The 20,605-nt window shown below is 43.2% G+C and overlaps 1 protein-coding gene across 1 annotated transcript in view; it reads right to left on the minus strand.

Annotated features, from left to right (window-relative positions):
• Nucleotides 1-2,677, minus strand: part of LOC147703754 (dual specificity protein phosphatase 14-like) — a 97,846-nt gene extending 95,169 nt beyond the window's left edge. The window contains exon 1 of the mRNA XM_086932103.1: nt 2,537-2,677. The gene's annotated coding sequence lies outside the window, so the exon portion shown is untranslated. The remainder of the gene's footprint in view (nt 1-2,536) is intronic.
• Nucleotides 2,678-20,605: the final 17,928 nt, after the last annotated feature.

A 20,605-nucleotide genomic window follows, 5' to 3' on the forward strand; every position in this document is an offset into this window, starting at 1 on the left:
ATGTCCTGCCACCCTGGTGCTAAGTAGTGCAAAGCAGCACAAAGGACTACTACTGTGAGGCTATTTCCCAATGTAAATAAAAGTTTTGTACTTGAAAGCAAATAAATTAGAAAGACTTTTCACCAGTTTGCTTCACTTTGCATGATTTTGCATCAGTGCAAAGTCTTGATAAACCTGCTCCTCTGTCTCACCCTCTTTCACTACCTGCCACTCGCTTTCACGTGTGCACAGACACATGCTCGCACATACACATGCTTCTCCCACATAAACACACTCTTACATTCTTCAACACAACATGCATTTAAAAGCATTTTATTTTACTTACCACAGCTGTCAGACATGGTCCTATTCCAGCTCCTACTGCTTCATTTATTTTTATGCTAATAGTGAATAAAATACTATTATTCACAATTAGAATACAACTAAATGGGCTGAAAAGGAGCATGGAGCACGAGTCCCATAAGGGCGAGCAGCCCTAGTGTTCTTGGCTCCGATTTTGCCACCTCTGAGGCCAGAGATCGCAAACAAATTGCCATGGGTTGCAGCTGCCATGGATGGCCTGTCACAAATTACCTCCAGTATTTCAGAGCGTACATTTTATCATGGTTTGCTTCCTCCAACCATCCACGCCCGCCTCAAAATGCTATAGCTGCCTTCCCTAAGGCTAACAATTGTCTCCAGTATGCCACCACCAGCATTTTCTATAAGTTTCTCTTTATATCACGTATCTTTTCCACTAGTTCAAGGTCTGCATTTTGCCTAGGGTGCCCTTCCTTATGCCAGGAATTACCTTTACAGATCCAGTGAAATTAGTTGGCAACTGCAGCCCCTGTGGCAAGAATTTCCTCCAGTATTCAAGTGCCAGCCTTTTCCCACAGTGGCGGTGTCAAAGATTACTGCTAGTGTGTCAGGGTCGTCATTTCGCCATGGGTGCCCTTTCTATGGCAAGAGTTATCTCCAATATGTCAGCTGCAGCATGTTACTCGTAGATGAAGCCACTCACATTCTCTCACTCCCTTTCATTTTATCTCATACAATGTATTCGGTTTCATCCAAACCATCAAAGTATATACCAATAAAAAAATAACAATGGCTAAAACAATCTTGTCCTATTTCCAGATATTAAAGTAACATAATAAAAACTTCCGTGAGACAGTTAAAGACTACAGTTGGTAACAACCTCTCGTATAATGAAAGTGCTTTGTGCCTGGTGTGATCTAATAATCATAATTAGATATCTCTAATCCGAGCTGCTCTGGGCATAATTACGGGCCAGATGTATCAAAGGGTTTTACCCATTCTGTGTCTATGGGAAAATCTGTTCATACATCTCTAATAGCACAAGAAACCTCTTGAACAGTCTAGGTCACAAACTTATGTTGTCTAAACCGAACATTCAATAAAAACCTGCTTACCGCTGAGCCAATAGGAATCGACGTATCAGTCTTTAAAATCCTCAGAGCAACCCAATAGTGTCTAGTTTCCAGGTTACAGCAAACAGGTCGAATCCACTTTCTTCGATGAAAGCGATATTCAGCGCAAAAGAACAAGATATGTTTATCAGACTCTGGGGCAAGGCAGCAGGCTGTGCCATTAATTAAGTCTGATTCTGAGGCCCAGGTGTTGAAAGACCTTAAAGGTAAACAACCCACGCGGAATCTCACATAGAGGCTTTTCGGCAATGGTGGTGTAATTAAAACGAGAAAGGGCTCAGACTTGGGATGAGACTTAAAATGTAAAAACTCGGGGTTAAACGCCCTGTAGTCATTCTCTCACTCATACTCTCTCTCGCAAACGCCCTCTTTCCCCTCTCTCAATGTAACTCACATTCTCTCACTCATATTCACTCACATTTACTCACACACGAACATACTCAGACTCACTGGTTCGCACTATCACATACAAAAACACACAATCATCCTTTCACAGTCAATGACGCTGGGTCCTGGTGCAACTGCACCTGCTGCACTATCAATAGCTACACACTGAATGCCCATCAAGGCCATCTATTCATTTCTAATCACTCATTCTTTATAAAGCACACACACTTCTTCACCCACTCCCTTGCTTGAACTTATGGATGTATGACGTTACAACGCATGCTTTTACCACGCATGCCTTTACAACGCAGTTTTTACATCGCACTCCATTACAACGCAAAGCGCTTAGAGGTGCTGGATAGTGAAAAGTTGAATTTTCTATTCCAACTCCAGTCCCCGTGGACACTAGGGAAGGTGTTGGATAGAAAATTAAACTTATTCCCTATCTTAGAGCGCCCCCCAGTGCAATGCGTTGTAATGGTTTGCGTTGTAATGCCTGCGTTGTAATGGTAGTGCGTTGTAAAAGTTTTGTTGTAAAGGTTGTTCACCGAACTTATTCATACACTCTTTCAAACTCAGATTCCCACTTACTTTCCCTCTCATTGACACTCTCAAACATCCTCTAACTCACTCAATCTCAGTGACTGTCAATCACCTACAAGCATATTTACATGTACACACACATACGCCGAGAAGCAAGATTTTTTTTAACTTACCTTGCTTTCTTAGATGGCAACTCTGAGGCTTCTTGGCAGCAGCAGAGCAGGAATCTGGTAATGGGCATTGGAACCAGCAGGACATGATTCCCAACGAGAAGCCAGATGGCGCAGCAAGAGCAGGATTGAAAAGGGAAAAGATTCACCTCAATCCCTCTCCGAGCCTTATGATAGCCTGGAAGGACAGCCCTCTAAGAAGCTGGGATAGAGCTGGGGATCCTGCCCCTGCTCTGCTGCTATGGGTGGCTTTTCATTGGCTTCAGGGATGCACGGATGTGAGCCTGACAGCCACATTTTAACAGATATACTGCGCTGCCTGAGGCATGTGCAGTATGACTGCTGAATAAAATGGATTGTGCTAGTGGGAGGGGAGCATTGTTGAATTACACCATCAGACATGCACAGTCTCGACATCCAGCAACAGAGTGTTTTATTTTGAAATAACACTCTGTAGCTGGAGCAAGCATCAGCCCCCTCCTCCTCCTCCTGCCAAGAGGGCTGACATGTGCACTGGCTGTGTTCATGAAAGCGTGAAACTCCTATTTTCATGAATGCTGCTCTGTTGAATCTTTAGCGGGAGAGGCAATGGGCAAAAAGGAGTGTCTCACAGGAGGTAGGGCCACGGCCCTTAGCCCATGATCAGTCGCTGCTGCTGTCCCTTAGGAACAGTCTAATCATGTCATGTCCATTTTTAACCAAAACTCCAGCATCCCAGACCAGTCTCTACCATGTTAAGGAGAGGATGTGGCCTGATGGCTAGGGCGGTCGACCTCAAAGCTGGGAAACCGGGTTCGAGTCTTGGCAGGGACGCTCAACATCATGTGATTCTGGGCAAATCACTTAATCTCCTCATGCCTAACCAAAAAAATAATATGTCCATCTGTAACGCAACTGGAGCTCAAGTAAAGTGCTCTGATAGCTTTGGGTCGAGTTCGTGCTATATAAAACTCCCCCCCCCCAAAAGCATCCTCATTGACTTGCAGACTGTGTCACATGGCCAAGTGAACTATGGAGCTCCCATCTGGGCATGCCCATTGTACTTAGTGAGTTTCAGTAAGAAGGAGAAAAACGTGAAGGGTAGACATTCTAGGCAATACAAAGAGTATAACTCCCTCACAACCTAAATAACATTACTTTCTATTTCAAGAAACATTTCATTATGGGCTATTGAACCAGGAAGACAATAACATATTACAACATGATCATTTCAACTTTTCTATTTATTTTTACTATGTCTTAAATCATTTGTCTTAGTTCATTTATAATCTTTATCAAAAATACATATTCATATTATATACAATTTTTTTTAGATACAAACACATTTTCTACAGTTATAATCTATTAATACCCAGGTAGAGAACAACCCGCATACACCACTCACACACATATATACATTCCATTCGTAACCCATCCAAAGCTACACAAGGTTATCCCAAATTGCACGTTTAGCTGGTTATAGTCTCAATGGCCCTATATTGGGCTACTGCTAATTAGTAGGTTTGAAATAGAACTCGGTCAACGTGTTTCAGTGGCATAAGAAGACACTGAGGCCACCTTCATCAGGACCCGCCAATTATCACACCAAGAGTTCTCAGCACCCTGGGATGACTGTAGTTGATTATACTAAACGGAGCACATGAATCATCACTCATAGGTGGGATAACCCCCACACTATGTAAGATTTCAAAAAGTCTGCCCGGTTCCAACAGGTGATATTTCTTCTCTGTTCTTTCAATTCAAAAGTTTGATACTAAGGAGACCCACTGCTGCACCCTAGGATGTCTTAACTCTGTGGAAGTATTTACATCATAGTAATCTTCTCATATTTCAAACATAGATAGCAGCACTATTTTCACAAGGAGCCATAGACCCAGAACTTGTCCTCCTTTTCTAATTTCGTTTTAACACTTATACAAGTGGCTTGTCTGTCCCCCAGAGTAGCGTGGCACTCTGCTCCGCAGACGCATACAAAAGAAATTCTAGGCTGCAGTTGTTTTGCCTAGTGTTCTACAGTCAAGGACCAGCCATATGCAAATCAGCCTCAATCCTCCTGCATAATACAGAAAAATGCCAGCTTGTGTTCCTTTATTAAAAATGTTTTATTTATTTAAACATGAACATAATGCCCATGCTACTAGACATTCAGCAACCATAGAGGCCTGGCCTCTTCCCCTGGGCGTTGCAGCTAAAGTCCAGCAATGTGAGGCACAAGGAAAAATGCCAGTTAGTGAGCCAGTCTTGCAGCATCATTTAATTGCATTTGGACTTGTTCTTTACTGGGGTGCTGTAAAACTAGGGGAAAATCGTTGTATGTAGGCGAAAGGACATGTACCTCAAAACTGTTTATGAAATGTGCATCATGCTCACTTACATAGGGAAATACACTCAACAACTGCTTTAATGTACACTAATAATGAGTATCATAATTTTTAAAGGCTGCAGAGGGCGTCAATAAGGATCTTGTAGCCATGGCTAAGGGCGCATGTCATTAAACCCTTTCAGCTACATATCACTGTATTTTGATAATTTCTTGTATATTATAGTTGTGCTACCTGATAGCCTTAAAGTGGTCTTACCCCTAGAGTTTTACAGTACTCTTCCACTTTTCTGACATAGTTTTTGCTGCTATTAGTAGTATGCACTCTTTACCACTGCTGACCATTGCTAAAGTGCTTGTGCTCGCGCCACTAAACATGGTAATATTAACTCATATGCAATTGGCACATTTAATGTACTTATAAGTCCCTAGTAAAGTGCTCTACATGTTCCTGGGGCCTGTAAATTAAATGCTACTAGTGGGCCTGCAGCACTGATTGTGCTGCCCACTCAAGTAGCCCTCTAACTATATCAGAGGCATGATAGAGCCTGTTTGTGCAGTTTACACTACTATGTCGACCTGGTACAATAAATATTTTGCCAGGCCCAAACCTTCCCTTTTTATACACATAGGTCACCCCTAAGGTTGGTCCTGAATAACCCAGAGAACAGAGTGAAATGTGTTTAAAAGGTAGAACATGTACCCCTACGTTTTACATGTCCTAGTAGTGAAATTTGTTTTTCACTACGTCAAGGCCTATTTCCCCAATAGTATAATAGTGAAATTACCCTATTACATTTTATAAGTGTAATTTTCAGTTGGTAAGAGAAACCCCCTTCAATTCTAGTGTCCCTGGAATCACATTTTAATATTCAAACTTACGGTGAAGTTAGATTTCAAATTGCAATCCTGAGAATGCCACTTTTAGAAAGTCAGAAGGCAAGAGTGCCTACGAGGCATTTATGTAAAGATTATTGTTCAAAATTACTATATTTTAGTTATGAAGACATCTAGTGACAACCATTGAAATAACTCAAACTAATTCAAAAAAGAAAAACATTTTTATTTCAGAAAAACAATTTCAACAACCAGGTGTATCAAAAAAGGTAATACATTTTATATTACAACAACATTAAAGTGGTGGTACAAAAATAACAGTAATCAAATCAAAAACGCACATCGACACTAGGAAACTATATTAAACATACAAAAATATCCTGATTCTCAATGTATAAAAACCCATCTACTTTGAATCAAAACAGTGAGTCTGAACCATACAAAGGACTCAGAACTCAAACTAAATCAATTCACAATAACTAAAAGAAGAAGAGGAATGGATTTGGTGTCAACGTTTCTGTCTCTGTTGCATCAAATCAGTGAGACCATCTTCAGGATAAGTGTGGATTGTTTAACATTTTTCGACCCCTCTAGAAGAATAACAACATTATATATGACTTCTAAGTTTCTCATTTTAACCCTTATTTGTTAGAGAACCCCGAAAAGGTGGAGGAAATTTTATTTCAATAAACGTGCAGAGGTATAGACTTTGGAAGCAAGATTTCAAAAGAAGTGATAGAAATAAACCAGCAGCTGTATAAACTTACATACTTTTGAAGTGAAGTACACCACTTCTTCCCAGTGTGGAGTGCTTTATAAATAACTCACTAGTTTAATAGTTTAGGAGAAAACTCAAATTCTCAAGGGAAAAGTCTTCAGTTCACAAACGTGAGCCTATATCAAATAAGTTATGGTTACTTATCATCTATCAGAGGTCTCATTGTTGAAAGAAAGAAAAGTAACTGATGCATAGTGGGTAGTGCTTACAATAAATATAGATCTATTGTCAATGGGCCATCTCTGGCAGGATTGGAAAGAGGAACTGGACGTTGCCTTGTTTACACCTCTGTACACTTCAAAGGCATGTCTTTGAGGTCTCCCCCACTACAAAGGCACCACTGGATATAAGTTCTGGACCTCAGACACCACCAAGACAGTACACGCCTGGACCTGTGAAAACTCAGCAAGGAAGAAGAACTACTTTGCTGCAGAAGGACTGCCACTCTGCTAGACTGTTCCTCTGCGGGACTCCTGCTTTGCTGTGTTGACTTGCTGGCCTGGTGCTTCCTGCCTGGGTGAGAAGGACTGGACCTGCATCCCTTGACCCCAGAACCCAGAGTGACTTTGAGGGCTAGTTGGCTGGCCTCCTGCTCTGAAGCCTCAAGGACATAACTGGCTTCCAATGCCTGCACCTGGACTCTCCCATCCGTGAGTCTACCCTGCCAAGTGGTGCCATCCCAGTCCTGGATCCTTGGAAGTGGACCTAAGGTGTTTGCCAGCGGAATCTTCTCTGCTGAGTGATGCGTCCCTGAGCAAAACCAGCACATCTTCTCCGCTGAGCAGCACATCCTCGAGGGGAATCACTGCATTGCCACTGCTGCGTGGATTGGACCCATCGCAACAAACTCACATCGCTGCCGCAACCCTCATCTTGGGACCAATGCAGCACTTTTGGAACTTCCACTGCGCAATGCTTTGCTCAGCGCATGTTCCTCACATCTCTCATTAATGACAATGCCAAAACTCCGTATTCAGAGTTTGAATGAAACATTGCTGTAATATGTACAGCACAATTGCATTTTATGCATCGCAACAGTTTTCAATACATTTTTTTAATGTATTTTAGACATATTCTTAGCCATCCATATGTAGCTATGTTTTAGATATGTTTAACATGTTTAGGATGTAGTAATGTCATACATACGAAAGTGGAGTGGGTGTTGTGTGTCGATTAGGATACCGTATCTAGATTTCCCAATTCATGCCCTTATATAGGTATAATTCACATTGCCCTTATTTAGGCATAGAAATCCAGTCCTTATTTAGGCATTGCTCATGCTAACCAAATACAGGCATGGTCAATTACATCCGATCCTCTTCGTCACAATGAGTTCTTGGAAACCCAGACTCTTAAGCCTTTAAGACTTCCCCCTTGCCTGGATATTGATTTCTCCAAGAACTCAAGTATTTTACATGAACATCTATACCTTAGTGGTTCATTCATGACGTACTTATGCCCTACTTTTACGTCAATACTGGCATTTCTAAACACCTTCAAGGTAGAAATATACCTTCACTTGCTATGGCATGTCACGGTGCGGTTCGGCTACCTACTTGCATGACGTGGCTCGCCACAGCAAGTCCCGAAGGAAGTCAAGTCCTCAACAGATGCACTGACCAGACGCTGTCATCCTCCTCGCAGAGAATCCTGCTCCAGTGTTTCTGTCTCCCCTTGCGGAGGTTTAGAGTTCGAGTCCCGGGAAAGAGATACCAACCTCTCTCATTCTAAGGTATGGAGTTGATTAGAATCTAGAAAAACTTTTGGCAACTCTTGGCATAACTAAACTAGACTAAGACATCACATACTTCTTCCCTAGTACTGCACTTAGGTTAGGTACACTGGGGCAGGATTATTTTAGAAGCACCAGATGAGTATTTTAGCCTGTGTTCTTTATGTATGTATTTTAATTAATATATGTCATAGCTACAAGATATGCTATTACAGTATTATTTTATCTTACTGCTAACGATGTACATTTTATACTTCGCATTCTGTCTTACGATTGTGGTAGTTCATATTTCTTGCATGAGAAATAGGACTGTTCAATAAACCCTTTTTATTGAAACACCCGTCTCTCTATTTCTGTGTAACTCTGTAGAAACTAAGCATGCATGATTGACTGAGTGAAACAGTTGTCTACTTACAAATAACAGACGTAGGATAAAGTGGGGCAAAATAGTAGATTCCCAACCTCAACTGGTAAAATTGTATGATTTAGTACTCCCACGACTTCTTGAGGTCAATACTTTGATCACTCAACCTATGTCCCCAGAGTTATTTTAACTGGAAGTTAAGACACATTCATGCCGATTTAGTCTCCGGTCTAGGAGAGGTCTTCAATCCCCAAGTTGCGTTAAGGAAAAAGAGAACAGCAGCTGCAGCCTGGTATAATTCATCTTGCAGAAAGGCCAAGTCTGAGCTGATCCTGGCGGTTAAGTCTAGGACCAATAAACAAAAAATTTGTGAATCAAGGCTGTTCTATAAAGAAGCAATGGCTCATGCTAAAAGTGAGTGGGATTGGGACAGGTGGTGTAATTTAACCACTGCCCTGGAATCATGCACGCAGATTTTGGTCACTGGTTAACACAGGTTCAGGGGAACCAAAATCTGCTATAGAACCTAATATCGCTCCTTCAATGTGGGAAGCTCACTTCAAAGCTCTATATTCTGATGAATCTGCTGTACATGGCTCATCCACTCCGGTATTAGTAAATGCACAGCATGAGCCCCTGGAGTTCACCCTGGGTGAGGTTATTTGCGCGATAGAGAAACTTGCAATGGGCAAGGCCCCGGGTCTTGACAAACTCCCTGGCGACCTATTCAGGCACGAACCTGGGATCAGGGCCCCTTACTTGCTTATTCTCTTCAATGCAATTTTAGGAGGTATGGAGGTTCCCTGTACTTGGCTGGGAGCAGAGATAGTCCCAATTTTCAAAAAGGGTTCTCCTCTGCTCCCAGCCAACTACAGGCCCATCAGCCTCATTGATGTACCTAAAATTTTTTTCGGGCGGCTCGTTTTGGACTGTCTCCTGGAACGGATGGAGGTACACGAGGTCCTAAGCCCCCTTCAGGCGGGGTTCAGGAGGAACACATCTACCATGGACCAGTTCTTTCGCCTGATTCTCCTGTATTGGAAAACGGTAAAGATCGAGGGTGGCAGCCTCTACATGGTTTTTGTGGATCTCCGGTCCGCGTTTGATTTAGTGCCACGGGGGAAACTTTGGGGGGTTCTCCATGAGCTGGGTGTCCCTTCCCAAATACTGAAAGTGCTCATGAGGTTCCACGAGAGGACTTTCGCCCAGGTCGGATACGGAAGGAATGGGGCACTGTCATCTAGGTTCCCAGTGGACAGAGGGGTGAGACAGGGCTGTGTTCTGGCACCGACCCTGTTTTCCCTTTCTGTCAACGGCGTAATCTTACATCTGGACAGTGTCCCCAACAATGATGCCCCCAGGCTGGCAGGCAGGAGGGTCCCGGCAATTATGTTTGCCGACGATACTCTCCTGCTTTCCAAATCCCCTATGGGGATACAACGGATATTGAATGGCTTTGGGGATTTCTGTTGATCTCGTGGCCTCGAGATAAACGCTGATAAAATAAAATATATGACATTCAATCCTCTGGCGTTTACACAACCAAATCCAACTCTGGGTCGTGTAAGTTTGGAAAGGGTCACGACATTTCAATATCTTGGCGTAACATTACATGAAAATCTTTCCTGGGAACCTCAACAAGTAAAATCCCGACTGAAACTGTCCCAGCTTGTGGGTGGTATCTCTAAGGTATCAAATACATCTACACTCAGGCCAGTGAGCCCAGCTCTGGAGATTTATAAGACTCGCGCCAGGGCTGCAGCTCTCTATGGCGGAGAGTTGTGGGGACACTCCTGTGTCTCTGAAATTGCAAAGCTGGAAAATAAATTTATTAGACGGTTGTTGACACTCCCTCAAAGCACCCCGCTTTTTCCTCTAAGACTGGATCTGGGACTCTCTCCTATAGAAGATGAATTAGTACTAAAACCGCTTAGGTTTTGGCATAGGTTATGGGTAACCACAGATTTGTTATACTACAGGCAAGAGCTGAAACAGGTACTGAGCCTCAACGGTGCTGGCAAAATTCCCTGGTTGGCATTCGTGAAGCACAAACTTATGTGTCTAGGGTTACCCGACTTGTGGGACAACCCAGAAAGGGGTTTTCTCGACCTATCGCGCAAGTCCCTGTCCAGGATTTTTAGGGAGAAAATATGTAACTCTGTCCTTTGTGCTTCGAATGCTGGAACTCTAACTGATTCCTTTTTAACCTTTAAAAATCCTTACATGTTTGAAGATTTTATGGATTGTGTTTTTCCGATTTTAGCTGTGATGTTGAGGATAACCTTCATGTGATTTTTGTTTGTCCTGCATACAGCAACTCCAGGAAGTATTGGCTGGCTCCACTCGGCAGAAACTTAGGATTTAAAAATTGTTTGTTTGCTTTTAGAATTTTAAAGACTGATACATCAAGTTTCATCGTATTTGCACTTTCCAAGTACCTTATAGCTATGTGGACCAGAAGGCGTAAATTAATTGATATCCACTGCTGAAGTTTTTATTACTGAAAGCTATTTTTATATTTCAAATGTATGAAAACTGTATAGTGCAATTCATGATGTTTACCTAATGGCTGTAAATATCTCCTTTTTAAAAGTTTTAATGTTTTAATTTGTACTCTTTTATGACCTGGACGGTCGAAATAAAGAATTATTTAATTGAATTGAGTTATCTATTGTTTCCATGACTCTGAAGATATTGTTCTGACTCTAAGGGAAACAAAGTTGTCATGTTTATGCGGTTGTCAGAAACGAATCCCTTCTTATTCATTCGAGAAGTTTCTAGTGACCTCTGAGTTAGCTGGCACACACAAGTAATTAAGTTTAATGTACTTGATAGAGACATACTGACCTACACTACAGCAGCTTCACCACTCATAGGAACAGACGCATCGCATTGCCTTGGACTTTGCATCCTCAATGTTGATGCATCAGGAACTCTCACTGCAGCCTTGTTTCATCTCGGAACCAGCACATCATCTCGGCTGCACAATGCATCTTTAACGCGGATCAACGTAACACTCCGCAATCAAGATTTAAGGTATTTTGTTCAGTGAGCCTAACTAGGTCCCTATAGCTGGCCCGTGTTCCATCACAGTCAGCTTGAACTTGTGACTTTGTCCCAGTCTATTGCCAGCAGATATCCCTCAAAAGTACTTTGTGCTTTTAAGCGCTTTTTTTATTTTACTATACAAATTAAAAATACATATCTCAGGTTTTACTAATTGGATTTGTGTCATTTTGGTCTTTTATATTTCAAAGTCAGTTCTATTGTTTAAACCTAGTGTGGGACCTTTGTGTGTGGTGTTTTTACTGTTTGATTGTTGCACAAATACTTTACACATTGCCTCCAAGCAAAGCCTGATTTCTCTGTGCCAAGCTACCAGGGGATGAGCACAGATTAATTTAGGATTTGCCTGACTCTTACCCTTACTAGTATTGCTGCTTGACTATGGAACATCTCCCAGTCAACCAATAACTATGGGCTAGATGTAGGTAATTCCTATTTACCGACTCTTAAATACAGAATTTTACCGATTCGGTATTTAAGAGTCGGTAAATAGGAAGGGGGAGATGTAGGTAATTCGAATTTAAGAATTACCGAATCGGTAGGATTCGGTATTTTACCGATTTGGTAAATACCGAATCGGTAATGCCCATTGATTCCTATGGGCCATGAAGCCCATAGGAATCAATGGGCAATACCGATTCGGTATTTACCGAATCGTTAAATACCGAATCCTGCAAGGGTGCAGGGGGTGTCACTTTGACACCCTCTAGCACCCCAATTCCGGACTTGTGTGCCATGTGGCACACAGACATGCCCTAAGGGCATGTCTGTGTGTCACATCGCACAGGTGTGCATGCACAGATGTGCATGCACACCTGATTTCGGTATTTTACCACCCAATAGGATTGGGTGGTAAAACACTGATTCTTAAGGGCCTGTGGCACTCTTAGGAGTGCCACCTACATGTGGATTTACCCAATCGGTAAATATACCGATTTGGTATTTTACCGATTCTGTAAATTTACCGATTCAGTAAATTTACAGAATCAGTAAAGTATAGGCCCTCTACATCTGAAAACCATAATACCGGTCGGTAACGGCCGAATTCAGCCGTTACCGACCGGTATTAGGGCTCCTACATCTGGCCCCCAATTTCTAACAATAGTGACCTCAGTGATGCCTTTAATAGAAGTCATGCAATAGTCAACTGTTATGTTTGCTTTCTCTATATTTCTTGCTCAAAATCGTCTGTCCCACACACCTTATCTTGCACAGGAGAGCTGGAAAACCATCTTGAAATTTGTATGAACACCGTCACCCTTAAGGGTATCTGACACGCACAAGGACACCTCATTAGGGCCTAAATAATTATGACCACATCACCCCACTCTGACTGAACATCACAGGCTTATATTGCAAACCTGAACCCACATTTAAAACCAGCTGCATTATCAACAAAGCAATTTTGATTGGCACCCCTGCATACTTGGATGACAAGCTCACCATCTCCGGTGTCTCCGCACACACACACAGCAAGTTCACCTTTCATAAGGAAGTTGAAGAAATGCAAAAAAAAGAAAAAAACAGGCAATAAGCCATCCCCATCTGATCACAAGGACCTGGAACGACATCTTCATATCTGTCACAGTACATGTTTATGAAACAACTGAATACTCACCTTTTTACAAAACTCTACCTCATGGTGCAGTAACACTCCAGCAAGCAACTACTCCACTATCAATCTGTGTTTGGCTTTGTCACTGTGAAGCTCCCTACTGCCTTTTGTTTGGGTGTGCACAATGTAATAAGTACAACATACATACATACATAATGTTGTTAAAGTCTGAATACATCTATATGTTTTGGAGGGATCTAGGCCAAACATTTCAATTCAGTGTGGCTAACGTAATGTATTTGCACTTAATAGAACTGTAAAATGTATGGACTTATTTTATTATGGTCACTGTTTACGTTGTTGTTGTCTTAGTGACATCAGCACATGGAAAGTTGTTCCTTGCAAAGCAGCTTGAACAATGCCCGAGGACTAATATTCAATTGATTATGCTAATTGTGGTGCCAATGTTTGCATATTAGAGTGGTCACATTCTTTACGTTTCTGTCCAGGGCTCCAAATACCCTAGAATTGTCCTTGATTACACATATGAATATACAGATAGCAGCATTGTAAGCTACATACACATTTGAAAGAGCACAGACAACAGTGCTACAAGCCTTAGTATTTCACAGAATAGGTATGTCACAGGCAGCTGCAACAGTGCAGACATCCCTCTCACAAAAGACTTAGGGGCAGATTTATGTTGGACTTGCGCCACGTTTGCGTCACGCAACGGCGGCGTAAACATGGCGCATCCCTGCGACCCATTTACAACGTGACGCATCTAGTCAGATGCGTCACGTTGTAAAGCCCTGCGCCACATGTGGGCATTCCGGCGCAGGGTGGGCGTTCCGGGGCAGGTGCGCCTCGCAAAAGTGGCTGAGTGAAATCTACAAGATTTCACTCAGTCACTTTTAGGCCAATGCTGTGTCAAAACCCTGCGCCTGCTTGAAGCAGGCATAAGGCTTGACGCAGCATTGGACAGATAGGGCACCCACGAGCCTTGCTGGAGCTGCGTCGCGCTTGCGACGCAACTCCAGCAATGCGCCACCTTTACGGCACAGATGCGTCACGCATCTGTGCCGTTTTTGCCCCGTGGTGCGCCGCATTTTAAATGCGGTGCACCATGGGTGGCGGAGCTGCGGCGCACAATAACTGGCGGATCCCTGGGGATGCGCTAGTTATTGTAAATTTGCCAGTTATTGTGCACCGCAGCTCAGCCACCCGTGGTGCGCCGCATTTACAATGCGGCGCACCACGGGGCAAAAACGGCACAGATGCGTGACGCATCTGTGCCGTAAAGGTGGCGCATTGCTGGAGTTGCGTCGCAAGCGCGATGCAGCTCCAGCAAGGCTCGGGGGTGGCCTATCTGTCCAATGCTGCGTCAAGCCTTACGCCTGCTTCAAGCAGGCGCAGGGTTTTGACACAGCATTGGCCTGAAAGTGACTGAGTGAAATCTTGTAGATTTCACACAGCCACTTTTGCGAGGCGCACCTGCCCCGGAACGCCCACCCTGCGCCGGAACGCCCACATGGGGCGCAGGGCTTTACAACGTGACTCATCTGCCTAGATGCGTCACGTTGTAAATGGGTCGCAGAGATGCGCCACGTTTACGCCACCGTTGCGTGACGCAAACGTGGCGCATTCCGAACATAAATCTGCCCCTTAGGCCCTGATTACAAGTTCGGCAGCTAAGTCCGTCCCGTGCGTAAATTCCGGGACAGAATTACAAGTTTACTTTTATTAAATAACGCAACATTCGTTAAATTTCAACAGGGCAAACCTGCTGAAATTAAACACGGAATATGTGTACAGTATTCACCATACCATGTGGCTCTTGGTGTGTTAAACACCAAAATCTGCGTGTTGTTCCCAATAAGTCGTGATGGGTGCTATTTATTGCACCCGATAAATAACGAACCCCAGGGTTTTGGTATTTACCAGGTGTGATAAATAGCACCTTTAATTGTGATCAGGCCCATTCTGCAATATATTTCTCATTTACAAAATCAATGTGGACAAGCTAAGCAGCAACAGCCCCATCACTGAAATGGTAGAACTTGTGTCTCTCACACATCCTAGCACACTTAAAATATAAAGAACAAGCATAAGGATTACATGCGTCCCCCTCATGCACAGAATATATACAACAAGAGAAACAGTACAACCTAGCCTTAAATAGACAAAAGATGTACAATACAGTCAGGAAAGGTGAGGGCTTCATTAAAACACAGATCAACCAGGCCTGGGAGGCATCCAGGCAAGCTTCCCCCATGCCAATAGGTGCTGCAGAGGAGGTAGCAAACCACACACACTCTCACTCTTACTCACCAGTCATAGGCAGGGCCACAGAAAACATGCAATTCTGTGGCGATTTCCCATTTCTATGGGTTTACAACACTTGCAGCAAATAAATCACTGCCTGCTGCATAATTTGTTAATTATTTTTTTTTATAGTTCATAAGGGACAAAAGTTACTATAAAAAAACGAGCTCAATGCGCATGCGCATTGACAGGCGAGACCTAAACATACCATGCTTGGGGTCATGCTGTGATAGATCCTTTGCAATGGTTAACTGGGCACCATTCAGTTTCTCTTTGTTACGGTAAGGTATTAAAATGGTATTAATGAGGTAAAAAGTTTTCCCATGCAGTCTTGATATGCGGTTAAATGACAAAATAGAGAAATAATATTGCCACAGAATGATGCGTAATTTGCTTTTTCTTGCTGCCTAATTTAGCGGAACACCTTACCCAATTTGGTCCTATATTGCCATATAATTCCTGTGCTAGAACATAGTGGGGTCCAGCCGGATTCCAGATCCGGCAGTTATTCCCCAGATGCATCCACGATCCAGGCTGGTCCAAGCGATTCTTCCCGTCAGTGTCCCGGTGCAGCTTGCTGACTGCGGGATACAGCAGAGGCAACTACTGTGTGCGTTGCATGATCTTGCAGGTGGGATGCACACAGGCATGGCAGTAGTTGTTGTGGGGCTTGGGTCAACCCACTGAAGTGGGGCCCTTCCTAGATAGTCCAGACAAACTGGTGTAAGACGTGGGTAAAATTGCAACAGAAGCTTTGTAAGCGGGTTTCTACTCAGGAATAGATACTGTTTGACATATCCAAAATCAGGTAATGGGAAAGCCCTGAAAATCACATTTCATAATGGAAGCATGTAAATATATAAAAAGGCATATTAGGATGTTTTAACTAAAGTGTTAGCGACACACGTGACTATTTAAGTATACTGGGATACTTAAATAGTCGCTATACCTTTGATTATTAACTTATCTTTCCTTTCCTGGCAGGATATGACTATTCTTGAACAGCAGTGTCCTATTTATCAAGCAAGATTGGATGATGAACAGAAGATTGCGATGTTGCCTGAAAAAGAAGCTGAGGGCATCAACACTGCCAGTCGAAACCGCGCAAGTGATGTTGTCGTAACTGCAAGAATCAGAATTCATATTTTATGTTGGAAGAGGTTTAGTGATGAGAAAGATATTGAAGTTGAGAATTGAGAGGCAAATACAGACAGGACTGGTTCATGGGATCTGCATTTGCAAGCAATGCAGGAATGTCTCCCCATTATTGAAGAGGCTGACAACCACAATAAACTAAACTCTATATACCTGTACCCCCTGAATATGCTCACGCTGGATGTTACAAACCCTTCACTTTATAAAATGTTTAAGAAAGGGCTGTTCATTGTAAGAAGTAACAGATTCTGGGCAGGACTGGGTGCCGACCTTGTGGTTGAACAAGTCTTGAGGCATACCATTAAAAGCAGAGGAGGGCGACAGGTGGAAGTGGACTTACAGAGATTCAAAAGGCAATATGGCTGCTTTCTATGTCAGTATGGTCCGCTTACATCCTATCTATGCAAGAGTTTGCTAGCGTTTTGTTTGAAACTAGTAAATAACACAAGGACAGCGGCGAAACAAGATGAATAAGAGAAGATACAGATATCCAGAAGATCTATGATCAGCTGAAACCCATTGCACTGTTCCATTCTGACACATTTCTCAGTGGCATTGTTACTGGAGTTACTGCTCCTGCAAGTGTTAACATACATAAACTACATTCCATTGGCAGTGGAATAGTCACTGAAATGAAGGAGAATCCAGTTTTCACAATCAAAGCTGAAAGATCAGACAGAGTCAAAAGGCTAGGATCTGCTGCTGCAGTGACAAGCAAACGCAAGGAGATGATGGACGGAGCTCTGAAACTTTTCAGACACTCACCCCCAGTCACTATTAAATCTTGGGCCCAGATCTCTGTACTGGGGTGAATGTTTGATAGTGTTCAACATTCTGACCATCAATTGTTTTTTTTTTTGCATTTGTCAACCCGAGTGGGACGATTATGCCCAGACATGGGTCCCGTGCCTCAATGCCTCTGGAGTCAAGCTATCCTGGCTGATGAGGGGTTAAATCGCTAAACCAGTCTCAGGATGCTTGTTTCCAGTCCAGGGAGGGCCTGGCCTGGCAGTTCGGAAAGAATGTTCTTATGGGGGTCAGGGTCAAGACTGATTTGCATTTGGCTCAGGTTAAACTGGAATGGCATGGGGAACAAAAAAATGATGAATTTAGGCCCAGATCTCTATACTGGGAGGAATGTTTGACATTGTTCAACTTTCAGTCCATCAATTGTTCTTTTTGCATTTGTCACCCGAGTGGGACGGATATTCCCAGAAGTGGGTCCTGTGTTCTCCATGCCACTGGAGTCAAGCTATCCTGGCTGATAAAGGGTGAAACCCTGAAACTGGTCACAGGATGCTTGTTTCCAGTCCAGGGAGGACCAGGCCTGGCAATTCGAGCTGGACTGTTCCCATGGGGGTGTGTACGGGGGGTGCAGGGTCAAGACTGATTTGCAAATGGCTGGGTTTAAACTGGAATGGCATGGGGAGCAAAAAGATGTGGATGTAGACCCAGATCTCTGTACTGGGGTGAGTGTTTGACATTGTTCAACTTTTAGTCCATCAATTGTTCTTTTTGCATTTGTCACCCGATTGGGACATATATGCCCAGAAGTGGGTCCTGTGTTCTCCATGCCACTGGAGTCAAGCTATCCTGGCTGATGAGGGGTGAAACCCCGAAACTGGTCACAGGATGCTTGTTTCCAGTCCAGGGAGAACCAGGCCTGGCAATTCGAGCTGGACTGTTCCCATGGGGGTGTGTACGGGGTGCAGGGTCAAGACTGATTTGCAAATGGCTGGGTTTAAACTGGAATGGCATGGGGAGCAAAAAGATGTGGATGTAGACCCAGATCTCTGTACTGGGGTGAGTGTTTGACATTGTTCAACATTCTGTCCATCAATTGTTCTTTTTACACATACTGTATATGCTGATATTGAGATAGATCCAGCATTGTTGTTTCAAAGAATGATGACTGTCGCTACTTCCATTGACATCAGTCTTGCAGATATCATGCATTACAAGCTTTGTGCTTTCCCTTCGGCATTATTTGAATCTCGCAGTATGTTGAGAAAGGATTATAAGTTTAAAGGAGTGCATGCAATGCTAAAGAAGTCTGATGAGTTAAGCACTGAGGTTGTTGAAATGCAATCTACTGTCAAAGATTGTGGCTCACTATTGCAACGCATTCCTTGGCACAAACATGATACATATGAGAATATTGTGAACCCCTCCGCTGCTTTCATGCTTCAACACTATGGGAAAATTATCATTGTGTTGGATGGTTATGATGATTCGCCATCTATCAAGGACATGAACCACAGAAGGCAGCTGAATTCTCAGATGAGCACAGCTGTCAAATTTACAAATGATATAAACTGTGTTGGCCAGAAAGATAAGTTCTTGTCAAATGACAAAATCAAATGCCTAATCATTTTACTGACAGCTGAGAAGTTAGGAAAACAAGAGTGTACCATGCAATATGCTGTTGAAGATGCTGATGTGGATATTGTTCATGCTGCGATTTTGTCTTCTGAACATTCATCCACTAACATTTTAGGGGAAGATACAGATTTTCTAATTCTTCTATTGTATCATGCCAAGAACTAACGTTTCAAATTTGTCATTGAATGTTGTTAGAAAAGGTAGTAGCTACCAAATCATTTGCTGCACTAGAACGTTTGCCGCCTAGATAATCTGCCACAAAGTACAACAGCTTTCACACCTACTATCAAATCCAAAGTGTGGAAATCAACAAAAGAGAATCTCCACTCCATTCCACTCCAGTTTGGGGCTCCACTCTCCCTTTTTTTCTGTCGACTTGTTACTGCACTAATAGTAAATAATAGTACATTATTCACTATTTGTGTAATAAAATTGGTGTACAATTAGCTTCAATATGACCTTCCCTGGTAGGTGAGGTACGCAAATAAAAATGCTTTTAGATGTAAGATGTGTGTGTGCTTGAGGGTGAGTGTGTTTTTGTAAGAGAGAGTGCGTGTGTGAATGTGTATGTATGTGTAAGCATATGAGTGTAGGTAAAAATGAAAGAGGGCGTGTGATGTCACTTCTGCTATCCCTTGCATTTTGGTGAATTGACATCCGTGCTCTGAGCATCAAAGTCTGGAAGCTACTAATAAAGGAAAATAAAAACCTTAGTGCTAGACAGGCTTGGAGGCAAGGGAGCAGAGGAGGAGGACCATGAATCTCCAGCAGGACTAGGAAGATTAAAATAAAGTGGACCAGGAGGCATAGTGAGAACAACTCCATGAGGACAATCACCAGGAGGATCAGGACTGGGAGAACAAGCACAAAGGATGCCAGGAAGACTAGGGCCATGAGAACTGGCACCAGCATCAAGGAGGATCAGGAGGAGCAAGGAGAGCAGACATGGGGCTAGGCATTCGAGGATCAAGAATAGCCGCAGGCTAAGAGGACAAAGAACAGAATCAAGACTTGGGTGAAGATCAAGATCGCGAGTCCAAGAGCCAGGAAGACAAGGTCCAGATGGACCAGACCATGAGGACGAGGGGGACCAACACCAGAATAAACAGGACCACGGGTGGTCGGATATTAGGAGGACCAGTTGGAGCAGGAAACCAGGACCTGAATGTTCCAGAGCAGAAAGTGATGGCCCCTTGGACAAGGACTGTGAAGACCAGGATGATAATGATCAGGAGGACATGGACTCAACAGCAAGATCCAGGGAAGGATTAGAACCAGGAGGAGGGAAGTCATTAGACTGAGGGACCGGATGAAAAGGAGGCTAGAAGGAGGATAATCAAGAAGATAAGATGCAGACCAAGGCTGAGGAGGAGGAGGAAGAGAAGGAGGAGGTCAGGAACAGAAGCTAGAGAAAGGCCAACAAGAGGAGGATCAGGAGAGTGATAAGGAGGAGAAGGACCAAAAAGGGGAGGATGGGCAGGACCAGGAGGAGGAGTTCAGGATCCTGGAGAAGGTCCAGCACCAGAAGAAGCAGAACCAGGTGTTCTAAGGAAATTGA

Source organism: Lissotriton vulgaris, chromosome 7 (assembly GCF_964263255.1).
Source record: "Lissotriton vulgaris chromosome 7, aLisVul1.2, whole genome shotgun sequence".
NCBI lineage: Eukaryota > Metazoa > Chordata > Amphibia > Caudata > Salamandridae > Lissotriton > Lissotriton vulgaris.